The sequence below is a fragment of the Triticum dicoccoides genome, chromosome 6A, assembly GCF_002162155.2.
Source record: "Triticum dicoccoides isolate Atlit2015 ecotype Zavitan chromosome 6A, WEW_v2.0, whole genome shotgun sequence".
Classification (NCBI taxonomy): domain Eukaryota; kingdom Viridiplantae; phylum Streptophyta; class Magnoliopsida; order Poales; family Poaceae; genus Triticum; species Triticum dicoccoides.
In genome coordinates, this window is record NC_041390.1 from 43044348 (window position 1) to 43053848 (window position 9501).

Consider the following 9501-nt stretch of genomic DNA (forward strand, 5'->3'; position numbering starts at 1 on the left):
GCTTCCGCTTCCTGTGAAGGGGGGGAGAGAGAGGGATGTGAGAAATAGAACCAGAGGAAGGGAGGGAAGAAGGAGAGGAGGGCAGGGCGGCGCGTTGGTCCGGCGGCGGCGCTCCGATGGCCGGCCGGCGCGGGGCGGCGATCTGGCATGGAGGTCCAGGGCCATGGCTTCCGCTTCCTGCGAAGGAGAGAGAGAGGGGGATGTGAGAAATAGAACAAAAGGGAGGGGAAGGAAGAAGGAGAGGAGGGCATGGCGGCGCGTTGGTCCGGTAGCGGAGCTCCGGTGGGCGGCGGCGCGGGGCGGCAGGGAGGCGTTCCATGAATTTGTTGAGGTTCACTAAAAGCATGAAATTCATCAGTGGATATTGTAGAATTCAAGCATGAAAGGTCGCACTTCATAGATGATTGGCTAAAAACAAACGTGTGAAATCACACTCTAGACAATGGTCAATGACACAGATACGTAGAAAAAACATCAGATAGTTCAATTGAAAGATACACTGTGTTGGCCACGGGCGCCTCATGGCTTGGCTCGGCTTGTTCGCCTCCTCCAGAAGCAGGAGGACCTCGCCCAGGCGGGCGTTGCTCCAGTACGCACCTATGCCCGGCTTGGGAGCCCGTGGCCTCGGCGGACCTAGGACGCGCAGGATCCACGACGGCGCTCCCGTACGCTCCTACGCCCGGGTTGGGAATCGGGAGCTCATGGCCTCGCTGGAGTTTCATCCAGGCTGCGGGGGCACGCACACAGGGCCCATCTCCGTCGAGCACAACCAGTGCATCCGCTTGCGGTCCAGCGCGGCAACCCGCGTTGGTCCGGAGGCGGCGCTCCGGTAGCCGGCCGGCGTGGGGTGGCGGTCCGGCATGGAGATCCAACGACCATGGCTTCCGCTTCCTGTGAAGGGGGGGAGAGAGAGGGATGTGAGAAATAGAACCAGAGGAAGGGAGGGAAGAAGGAGAGGAGGGCAGGGCGGCGCGTTGGTCCGGCGGCGGCGCTCCGATGGCCGGCCGGCGCGGGGCGGCGATTTGGCATGGAGGTCCAGGGCCATGGCTTCCGCTTCCTGCGAAGGAGAGAGAGAGGGGGATGTGAGAAATAGAACAAAAGGGAGGGGAAGGAAGAAGGAGAGGAGGGCATGGCGGCGCGTTGGTCCGGTAGCGGAGCTCCGGTGGGCGGCGGCGCGGGGCGGCAGGGAGGCACGGGCGCGAGCCGCCCGCGCGTGGAGGCGCTGGTTGCGGTCGGCGGCGGCGGACACGGGCAAATGCGGCAGGGTGTTTTTTGTCAAAACAGTTTTATCAGATCCACTTAAACAGGACTGCGGGTTTATTTCAAAGTAATATAGGGGCTCTTTCGTAAAACACCGACGACGTACGACCAGAAGCGATCCGTGGTTTATTAGTAGGTAAAGATTACGCCAGAAGACGAAGAGAAAGGTGTAGTGGCGAAGTTGAAGATGAAAGGAATTTGCAATCGACCGAAAGAAAACTCTAGATCTGCCTGGTAGATAAAACAAGCTTTTGTGGAGTTATATGAAGAAATGAAAACGGCAGGTCGCTTCGATGCCTACTCCACGATTTGTTAGTTTCTTATTTGGATGACATGGCAGATTTGTTAATTAAAAAATGCCTTTTTTTGATGAGGGCGCACATGCATGGGTGTTACTATTGGAGGGGACCATGCATGGGCTGTTACGGTTGGAAAAGTGCAAGAGAATCGCTGATGTGGCATGTGTGATGATGTGGATGGGTTGCATATTGAGATAAATCAAGTAGTAGGGATGAATCTCTTAGGTATATAGGATTTTGCAATATTTTAGCATGAAATTGATAGGCATTAATTTCCAGCCTCTTACTTATGTATGGATATCAAATTAATCAATAGTTCAGGTGGTTCATTATCCTCTGAATCAGAATATTCAAATTCTAATTAAGAAAAGTAGCATAACAATGACCAACCTATTATTGCAAGCCCTATCATGTATCATTAGGCTAGATATGGCAATATGTTTGCTTTAGTGCACCATTGCACTCCTTTTACAATGGATGTTCTGTTACAAAATCTCTTCATCTAGATGGGAGATTATATTTAGTCTTGTTTTCTTATTAAACATGAAACAACACAACGTCAAGATCTTGATCCACAATTCCTGTTCCATATATATTTGATTCGAGTGAAAGTTCTGAAGTAACATGCCTTTCTTATTTCCTGTCGTTTGTTCCAAAAATACGATATATCCTTTGGCCATAAAACTACAATAACTCATAAGAACTACAACCATTTCCGTCTTGCAAAAACTTTTTCTTACTTCCTCCACAACCATTATACCTACCGTGCATATCCATGATGAACCCCGACCGCACCAACGCACACCATCTAATCCGGTGGCCTCACGAAGTCGCCGCTTGCGAGCCAAGAGCACCAACCGGCCTAGCAGACCCATAGCTCATACCACATGCGCTCGTTCTAGGATCCCGCGCTGCCGTCTACCACCGTCCCATATTCAAGAGGGATCCTTGCACTAACCTTGGCAGGCCCAACTGCCGTTGACACCGCCACGACACCAGACAATGCCACCAGTCTGCCTGCATCCATCAACCCACCTCCAATGCCGATACTCCACCGCACCATGTTGCCGAGACCCATTGTTTTTGATGCGGTAGATGCAACACCGCTCCACCTCTTAGCCCCTCCAGTCAGTACCTACTCCAAAACAGTACCCCCAGGAGAGAGAATGACACAAGTCTCCATCATCATCCGATCTGGGAGACCCAGATCTAGGGTTTCCCCGGAGCAGATGCCTCCTGGAGGAAGAAGGGCAAGCCATCTGCAGTTGCCACTGAAGCCAAACGGTGCCCACCCGCATAACGAGCCATTTTCTTGGAGTTGTGTTGTTGTTCTTCAGCATCCTTGTACAATGCCTTGTGTGTGTGTGTGTGTGTGTGTGTGTGTGTGTGTGTGTGTTGCGATGTCGTGTAATGTTGTGTTGTATGTGCTGAATTGTCTGATTAGTATATAAAGTGGAGCGGAAGTCTTTTTGATAAACAATGAGATCAATTTCCCAGTTGAAACTTGAAAGTGCATTTTTAGATTTTGACAGTGGAAGTCAGGGCCAAGGGTCGACCTCATGCGCAGGAAAAGGGGCAAGCACACGTACATCCCACATGTACCCAAGCTTTTTTCTTCTTTTGGTTGCTTGTTGTTTGCTTGCGCTTAATGCTACGAAATTATCAATTGATTAATATATTCGCTTGAATAATGCATTATCATCTGATTTCTTGCTTAGATCGATGTGCTCTGTATTTTCAAACAGTTTTGGTCTGGGCCTATTTTGCTCAATTGGATAATTTATGTGCACAAATTTATGGAATCAAAATAAATCAGTTTATTTTCTTCCGTTTCCCTTTTTGTAGGAACCTATTTGTTGGCGTTCGATGGGACATATGTTCTGAGAAACCTAACCAAATTAATTTAGCAAATGCTGACCTTTACTTAATCATGTCCCAACCATTCCTTGTCGTTGGGAGCGGAGCAGCGCTTCGGTTGCCATGGCATCCAGCGATGGTCATGCCGACGGCCATCGTCGTACAGAGGTCACGCGCTTGTTGCCTAACCTAAGTCGTCGTAGTTCGTCCAGGTCAACATATCAGCCATTGTGTTGATTCCCAAACTCGTGCACAACATACTGCATGATTGGTTCACCGCGGTTGACCTCCTTGCCATTGGAGATCGTTCCTTGCCACGCACCTTTCTTCAGACTGTCCGACATCTCCACATGGCCAAGAGAACATGGATATGATACTGAATTTTTGTCAGTGACCCAAGATTACTCACGCAACTAGCTGGACACATCATAGGTTATACACACTAGCAAACCCAGAGCACACATGGAATTTGATGCCATGAATACTTGCTACAGATTTTTTATTTGGAATACAGAGAGAAAGAACGGTCGTTGGACGACAGACCTAAACACACACCACGTTCCTAATGACTCATGCCATCCCACGAATCAGATCGTGTGTGCATGATCTACAACTCCAGTATTATCGTGTGTGATCCGATGTTCCATGCCATCCCATGACTCGGTTCACGACGCGGTAGAAACGCGAGCGACCCCAACCTGACACATGGACTCGATGCATGGACTCGACACAAACATGCTTGCCGTCGAGACCGACTCTTAGTGTGTACCATCTGCTCGCAGGCAGGTCTACGGCACGTTATTTGGAACAAACAGATTGAAGGGAAAAAAAACCTAGGGCGTTCACTAAGTTTACATCAATGGATCAGCCCTCAATCCACAAATCCACAGGGCGAAGTTATCTTAGTGGATCTTCTCATTTTCCGAGTCGATCTTGTCGTTCTCCGAGTCGGATAAGTGGTTATCAACCTGCTCGTCCCTAGCCTGCCATGCCCTCAACCCCAAACACTACATCGAGATCCATTACATTCCATCATGACCAGGTGGAAAAAACTGAAACCTTGGAAAAATTGAAAGGAGATCGAGTTCATACCCTTCTCATCTTGGCACGGCGGTTCTCGAACCAGAATTCGATCTGATGCGGCTGCACGCCAAGTTGGCGACCGAGATCAGCGTGCTGGGTCTCACTGGGGTAGGGGCACAACTTGAAAGCCCTGCAGTTTACAAAAAACGAAAAAGAAAACCTTGAATACCCTGTACATGGATCACCATGAAAATATGACACGAGAAATAAGCCATAGGAAATGGTGCTTGATCAACCTCTCGAGGATCTGAATCTGGTTGTCACTTAGATCCATTGTTACCAGTTTCTTGCTTGCTCACTCACTCTCCCAGGCTGCCTAGAGGAAGAGGAAGTGGAGGCAGGAAGATATCTTCGTTCTGGATGCTGTGTGACGTCTGGTTTGCTCCTATTTATACATGAGAGGGTGGTGTTTCTCCTCTATCACAATGCTGGCGCAACCAAGGGCCCGTCTGTGTGACCCCAGGCTTGCTGCTGGCAGTCTCCTGGCCGGTCTCTCTTAATGCCTCCTACTATTTGGCTTCTTCCACACTATATTGCTGACCGTCTTTCCCTGTATTGCTCGGGAGCGTCAGCAGCAGAAACGTTCGCTTTGACTTCTGGCAACCTCGGCGCGCTCGCTGGGTGGTCTTGTTGGTTTCTCTTTATGCCTCCTCTTTCTTGGCTTCGTCCAGCAGTGGCATGGTAGTGCTAGTAACTGATGCAATGTAAGAAGCATATATACAAATTCATTTTATGGAAGTACTATTGGGTTTATTGACCTGCGATATAAGAAGCAGTGCTTTCCGATTTAAACCATATAATCTATAGTTTTATTTAGCAGAATTTGCAAAAAATACTTCAAATCAAACAACTTAAGAATTTATGGACTGGCTTCTGTACGTGTCCTACTGGGTTTGGATCCAACAAACCAGAGTGACCAGAAAATGGCCGGTGACCTGTCTTGAGTTCTTAATTTTTTCCCTCCCACAATTAACATTGTTGCTCTTGTAGAAAGGGAGATAATTAATCCTGAAGTTACATCCATGTATGGCTTGTTAACCATTATAATAAATTCTGCAATATTTTAGCATGCAATTGATAGGCATTAATTTTCAGCCTCTTACTTATGTATGGATATCAAATTAATCAAGTCATAGTACAGGTGGGTCGTTATCCTCTAAATCTTAATATGGGATCATATTCGATGTAAGAAAAGTAGCATATAACAATGACTGGCCTATTATTGCAAGCACTATCATGTATATGTATGCTAGATATGGCAATATGTTTCCTTCAGTGTACCATTGCACTCCTTTTACAATGGACTTTCTGTTACAATATATGTTCATCACTTCATCTACATGGGAGATTTTATTTAGTCCTGTTTTTTTTATTAAACATGAAACAACACAACATCAAGACCTTGATCCATAATTCTTGTTGCATAGTATATATTTCACTCCAATGAAAGTTCTGAAGTAACATGCATTTTTCCACAAGATTATTTCCTGTCATTTCTTCCAAACATACGATACATCCTTCGGTCATAAAACTATAACAACTACTACTAGGGAAACCCTAGTAGCAGCGCTTGTTTTATAGGTATCAGTAGCGCTTGTACAAGCGCTATCAGTAAGGCGCTACAGCTAACTGGTAGCAATAGCGCTGGTTTTCCAGTGCTACTGCTATACCTAGTTAGCAGTAGCGCTCGGTAGGGAAAAGCGCTACTGATAATAGTAAGTAGCAGTAGCGTTTCTTCTGAAAAGCGCTGCTGCTAAATTTTCCTGTATTTTTGAAAATGCAGCTTATTGTCGTTGTATACAATACTTTCATCATATGATTTTATGACCATGGTTAGTTATTATATATAACAGTGAGTGAAATGAACATGGATTGTATTTAAGTGGAGGCAACATGTGGTGCACGAACACATGTTGCCTCCACTTAAATACAATCCATGTTCATTTTCACCCATTGATATATATAATAACTCACCATGCTCATATAACAATTTAGCATCATGCATCATCACAATAATAAATAACTCATCATTGGTATCATAATAACAAGTCCTACTCATCATCATCATACCACTTCTATTCGTTATCACAATAACAAGTCATACTCACCATCATCATAGTCATCTAACAAACCATACTTAATTGTTCTTAGCACATGATCATGAGTATGAGCTAGGACCTAACTACCCTCTCTAAGGTAAAATAGCATAAAACAAGTTAGGCCCTGACTCTCCATTAGGGAGAATGGAGATTATCTTGTCTCCAATTCTTGCGCTTCGCACAATGTTGCTTCCAAGTAGCTCCCTACGATTGTCCATACATTTTTTCCAATCTTTGATTGTCATGTCTTCATCGGTTTTAGAAATCCGGTATGAACAACAGTGAAGCCTAGGATGACCGGCCATAAGCTCATAACATCAAGGCGACCTTTCGGAAGCATGAGATCAGGCACACAATCCTTCGGGGATTTTCTGTTGAAAAACAAAGTAATAACTTCGTATTTAGCAATGTAGTTTAGTTTTACAAGAATTTATGCAAAATATGCACGGATGTCGTAATAGTAAAAAATCTTACCATGCCATCTCTACATGGACGTTACCGTAGTTCAACACGTGCCATAGTGGCACGTATTGACCATAATGTGCAGGAGTTTGATAATTGATATTGTAATTCTCAATATCATTAGTAAATGAGATAAGATTATCTTTGTCCTGATAAGTTAATTCTGCGCCATCAGTGTAGTAGGTTCTGTCTACCATCTTCCGTACATTTTTCAAAGAATGAAAATAAGTTGTTAATGGAAATAAGCTGTCAACTATTTTGAAATAAACAATATAAATTACTTAATAAATATGTTTGAGAAACTCACATAAATGTAGAAGTGGAAGCGTATCAACAAGGACCCAAATGTCATCGTCATGACCACCAAGATCGAACATACCCTCTTGAAAATCATATGCCTTGCACATTGCTTCCCAATTCGAGCAACCAAAATGGGTTATGGTCTCCGAATTATATAGCATTACAACAAAATCATAACCATGATGGGTCCTGAGATGAATTATCTCTGTCTCCATATTTTCATGATCCTGGAAATCCAGATGCTCCAAGACATAGCCTCTTGCATGGCATGGGATAATCTAGTCGAATTGTAAAAGATGAAAATTACACGTTAAAGAAGCATAAGTCATGCTTAATTACGAAAAAGACTTGTCGTTGCATACCGTTTCAACATCGAAGGTCTCATCGAGCTTAACACGGAAGCGCCGACCATCTACCAGGTGAGGCATGTCGCACAGATCCCGGTTGTCGCCGCACAAGTCGCACTCCGGGATCCTATCGTCGTCGTCATACATTTCCTATGTCCATAATTCAAAGATTAAACTTGTAAAATTCAATACATGTACTAGAAACACTAAATTAGATCATTATTATTCTTCACGGGTTTATTGTCGGTTTGTCGAGTCTTTTCTTGGAAACTGTCATCTCATCTAATGTGGTGTATATGGTGGACACTCCCTCACTAATTTTTTGAACGTTGGTGATGGTCGTTACTCCTCCTTCCCCTAGTGCATAACAAAGGTCTAGAACAAGGAGAAGAAGGAGAAACGACCCCCACGACAACAGTCGGAATTGTTCATCCTCTCTCATATATGGTGGACACTCCCTCACTGATTTTTCAACAGTCGGTGGTGGTCGTTACTCCTCCTTCCCCTAGTGCATAACAAATGTATATCACAAGGAGAAGAAGGAGAAATGACCCCCGCAACAACACTCGGGATTCTTCTTCTCTCATATATGGCGCAGACTTTCTCCATCACTCATTTGTTGACTGCCATGTATGGACCTCCGACAAACTTAAAGTCAACCCGAAATGTCGTTTGATTATCTTCCTACAAAATCCGGGTCACTCGATATTTCCTACATATTCTAGCACAAGGTCATGCCAAAATTCGCGGAAAAATCCGGCATGACATTTGGTGAAAAGGACATATATCGAGCGACTAAAATTTATCAGAATGGAAATTAATCAACACTCTGGCAAAACATAGGCCAGTGTGAGGTGTTCCCTGCAAACATAGGCCACTCATGTAGCTACTACTCTACTACAACTATCAAAACATCTACATCATCGCCGACATAGGGATTTGGCTGGTCTCACCTCGAGGTCGGAGGTGGTCTCTGACGGGGACAACGGTGGGGATGATGCAGGGGCTCCTTGATTTCTGCAAAAACAAAATATAAACAAAAACATCATTATCCTCATCTTAGGACTTAGTGAAACCCTATATCTAAAACATCCTAGTTCTAGCCCTAACATTTACTAAAAATACCTTGTTCTAACCCTAAAAATTGAAAAGACCTATACATTTACTAAAGATACCCTAGTTCTAGCCCTAACATCTGTCCATCCATCCATCTATCTATATATCCTCATAAACCCTAGAAAAATGCCGTGGTTTTTTAACTACTATCTACTTCTTGAATCATAGAAAAATTCCCTAATTTCACATAACTTAGCGTTTGAAACCCTATGTCTAACACAAAAACAAAATTTGTAAAAAATAGTTCTAACCCTAATAATTTGTACAACCAATCTATCCATCCATTTGTCTAAACCAAGTTCTAACCTAAAAATTTGTAAAACCTAGTTCTAATCATCAACATGGGCATTTTCATATTTTATTTGATACCTATAATACTTAAAGATAATAGGTTCAAAATACTTACATTTACTGAATTTTTTCTAATTTTCTGTTTTATTCTACATTTACTAATTTTCTATTCTATTCAAAAGAAGAAAATTTACTAAATATTTCCTATTCTATTCAAAAGACCTACATTTACTTTTTTCAATTCTATTCAAAAAACCTACATTTACTTAAAAAAATCTCATATAGCATTCTAATACATTTATGTACCTAATAATTTCTATTACTAAAATATTCTATACCTAAATTTTTATATAGAGAGAGGTGGGAGGAGGAGGAGGAGGGAGGGAG